Source organism: Pseudophryne corroboree, chromosome 4 (genome assembly GCF_028390025.1).
Source record: "Pseudophryne corroboree isolate aPseCor3 chromosome 4, aPseCor3.hap2, whole genome shotgun sequence".
Taxonomy (NCBI): domain Eukaryota; kingdom Metazoa; phylum Chordata; class Amphibia; order Anura; family Myobatrachidae; genus Pseudophryne; species Pseudophryne corroboree.
This window is the reverse complement of record NC_086447.1, coordinates 746,685,052-746,689,170: the sequence shown is the minus strand read 5'-3', so window position 1 is coordinate 746,689,170 and position 4,119 is coordinate 746,685,052. Positions and strand designations below refer to the sequence as shown.

The following is a 4,119-nucleotide window of genomic DNA, read 5'->3' as shown; positions in this document are numbered from 1 at the left end:
GGACGGACTGCCTGCCGTGTGCCGACACAGAGGTAGCCACAGCCGTGAACTACCGCACTGTACACTGGTTGATAAAGAGATAGTAGTATACTCGTAACAATTAGGATGACACTATGACGGTATAAAGAATGAAAAAAAAACCACGGTTAGGTGGTAGGTATATAATAATAAATAATACAATTCTGGTCGGACGGACTGCCTGCCGTGTGCCGACACAGAGGTAGCCACAGCCGTGAACTACCGCACTGTACACTGGTTGATAAAGAGATAGTAGTATACTCGTAACAATTAGGATGACACTATGACGGTATAAAGAATGAAAAAAAAACCACGGTTAGGTGGTAGGTATATAATAATAAATAATACAATTCTGGTCGGACGGACTGCCTGCCGTGTGCCGACACAGAGGTAGCCACAGCCGTGAACTACCGCACTGTACACTGGTTGATAAAGAGATAGTAGTATACTCGTAACAATTAGGATGACACTATGACGGTATAAAGAATGAAAAAAAAAACCACGGTTAGGTGGTAGGTATATAATAATAAATAATACAATTCTGGTCGGACGGACTGCCTGCCGTGTGCCGACACAGAGGTAGCCACAGCCGTGAACTACCGCACTGTACACTGGTTGATAAAGAGATAGTAGTATACTCGTAACAATTAGGATGACACTATGACGGTATAAAGAATGAAAAAAAAAACCACGGTTAGGTGGTAGGTATATAATAATAAATAATACAATTCTGGTCGGACGGACTGCCTGCCGTGTGCCGACACAGAGGTAGCCACAGCCGTGAACTACCGCACTGTACACTGGTTGATAAAGAGATAGTAGTATACTCGTAACAATTAGGATGACACTATGACGGTATAAAGAATGAAAAAAAAACCACGGTTAGGTGGTAGGTATATAATAATAAATAATACAATTCTGGTCGGACGGACTGCCTGCCGTGTGCCGACACAGAGGTAGCCACAGCCGTGAACTACCGCACTGTACTGTGTCTGCTGCTAATATAGACTGGTTGATATTTAAAGAGATATTAGTAGTATACAACAATACTATACTGGTGGTCAGGCACTGGTCACCACTCCTGCAGCAAAAGTGTGCACTGTTAATTAATATAATTGTACTCCTGGCTCCTGCTAACAACCTGCAGTGCTCCCCAGTCTCCCCCACAATTAATTATAAGCTTTTAATTTATACATTGATGACTGTGCAGCACACTGGGCTGAGCTGAGTGCACACAGACTGAGTCACACTGTGTGACTGACTGTGCTGTGTATCGTTTTTTTTTTCAGGCAGAGAACGGATATAGCAGAGAGAAGTGAACGGATATATTATATTAAATAAAAGTTAACTAGCAACTGCACTGGTCACTGACTGTGGTAAACTAACTCTGTCTGCGACTCTGCACAATCTCTCTCTCTCTATCTAATCTATCTCTATTCTAATGGAGAGGACGCCAGACACGTCCTCTCCCTATCAATCTCAATGCACGAGTGAAAATGGCGGCGACGCGCGGCTCCTTATATAGAATCCGAGTCTCGCGATAGAATCCGAGCCTCGCGAGAATCCGACAGCGTCATGATGACGTTCGGGCGCGCTCGGGTTAACCGAGCAAGGCGGGAAGATCCGAGTCGCTCGGACCCGTGAAAAAAAACATGAAGTTCGGGCGGGTTCGGATTCCGAGGAACCGAACCCGCTCATCTCTAGTTTTTATTAAAAAATATTTGATATAAAGTTGAATTGTACAGAAGTAGGTCGCCCATGGAACATCAGGGGAACTGTGTGTCTCTTCACATCCACGCCACTTGGGAAGGAAACACTGCAAGACCTGTGGAAGAGAACAGTATGAGGTTCCAGCTAATGGTAAAGTGTCACCCTGGTACTGAAAAGAAGAGGTACAATCGACACGACACAAGCAGGTTACAGTGGGCCCAAATGCAATCCCCCGGCACTTGCGTCACTACACATCCAAACATTCCCTTGACCAGTATTGGTGTATCAGGGAATGATTGGATGTGCAGTTTGGCAAATGCCGGAGGGCTGCACTTTGGACATGTCGGGGTGACTTGGACAAGAGGGAGTTTAGGGAAATACATCTCACCTGAGGGGGGGTTGTCTGCTACATGGTGGAGGGTTAGGTCCACATCACAAGTTGGTCGCCCATGGAACATCAGGGGAACTGTGTGTCTCTTCACATCCACGCCACTTGGGAAGGAAACACCGCAAGACCTGTGGAAGAGAACAGTATGAGGTTCCAGCTAATGGTAAAGTGTCACCCTGGTACTGAAAAGAAGAGGTACAATCGACACGACACAAGCAGGTTACAGTGGGCCCAAATGCAATCCCCCGGCACTTGCGTCACTACACATCCAAACATTCCCTTGACCAGTATTGGTGTATCAGGGAATGATTGGATGTGCAGTTTGGCAAATGCCGGAGGGCTGCACTTTGGACATGTCGGGGTGACTTGGACAAGAGGGAGTTTAGGGAAATACATCTCACCTGAGGGGGGGTTGTCTGCTACATGGCGGAGGGTTAGGTCCACATCACAAGTTGGTCGCCCATGGAACATCAGGGGAACTGTGTGTCTCTTCACATCCACGCCACTTGGGAAGGAAACACCGCAAGACCTGTGGAAGAGAACAGTATGAGGTTCCAGCTAATGGTAAAGTGTCACCCTGGTACTGAAAAGAAGAGGTACAATCGACACGACACAAGCAGGTTACAGTGGGCCCAAATGCAATCCTCCGGCACTTGCGTCACTACACATCCAAACATTCCCGGACAAGCATTGCTGTATCAGGGCATGATTGGATGTGCAGTTTTGCAAATGCCGGAGGGCTGCACTTTGGACATGCCGGGGTGATTTTGGACAAGAGGGAGTTTTGGGCAATACATCTCACCTGAGGGGGGTTGTCTGCTACATGGCGGAGGGTCAGGTCCACATCACAAGTAGGTCGCCCATGGTAGAGTTGGATAAAATGGTCCAAAATTTGCAGCAAACCAACAACAGGAGAAAACAGGGGGTAACGATTCGTCAACAGGACAAAACAGGCCTGGGAATGCACATCAACAGGACGTAAAACTCTGAAATACATAAATAAAGAAGTTTTTTTAGATTATTACAATGTCAGTTTACACAATAATACAAATGTTATAAGTATACTCACAGGCAACCGAAAAAAAGTTTTGTATCACTGTCCGCTGGGAATCATCTCCTTCATCCATACCCACCGGTACAGCAGAAGAACGGTTCCCGCGTCGGAAAGCACTGCGACGAAGAGTCACCGGCAAACGGTTTGCGACACATATGTTGTGTAAAATACAACATGCATTTACCATGCCGCAAACCTTCGCCGGTGAGTACAAAAGAGCACCGCCGGAAGTGTCTAAACATCGAAACCGGCTTTTAAGTACACCGAAGGCACGTTCAATTATTTGCCTCGATGCAATGTGTGTCTCTTGGTAACGTTTTTCTGCTCTACCAACAGGATTAGACAATGGGGTCAAGAGCCACGATTTGTTTGGATAACCCGCATCACCTATATAGAAAAGGAAAAAAATGGTAGTTAATCTAAAAAATAATAAAAAAATAATAAAATAATATAAAATAAAAACAATTTAAATACATACCTAACAGCCAGCCACCAGGCATGTTTCCTGTTTCGAACTTGTCAAACAGCGATGACTGGCTTAGGATGAAGGAGTCGTGAGACGATCCAGGAAATCCCACAAAAATGTTCAAAAATCTCATGTTGACATCACAGACCGCCTGTACATTCAGGGAATGGAAATGTTTTCGGTTCCGAAAACATTCTTCTGAATTCCGTGGCGGTCTGATCTGCACGTGGGTACAGTCAATCGCGCTCAGCACATTGGGAAATTTGTATTTGGTGAAAAAGCCTAATTTGATCTCACGACATTCGCTGTCCGTCTCTGGAAATGTGATGTACTGGATCGTCAATTTGCGGAAAGCCCTAATGACCTGGGTTATACAGCGCAACAGTGTCGACTGTGAAAAACCGCATGTTTGAGACAGTGTAGGCTGGAATGTGCCTGACGCCAAAAAATGTAACGTACCCAGCAGTTTCTGGAAACCGCTGA

General features: G+C 45.6%; 1 long non-coding RNA gene across 1 annotated transcript; it reads right to left on the bottom strand.

Annotated features, from left to right (window-relative positions):
* Positions 1-2,127: 2,127 nt before the first annotated feature.
* On the bottom strand, positions 2,128-3,218 carry LOC134911744 (uncharacterized). Its single transcript, XR_010176808.1, has 3 exons — positions 3,186-3,218; positions 2,919-3,102; positions 2,128-2,645 (listed from the first exon to the last, which is right to left on the bottom strand). It is a non-coding gene; the product is annotated as an uncharacterized LOC134911744 (long non-coding RNA).
* Positions 3,219-4,119: the final 901 nt, after the last annotated feature.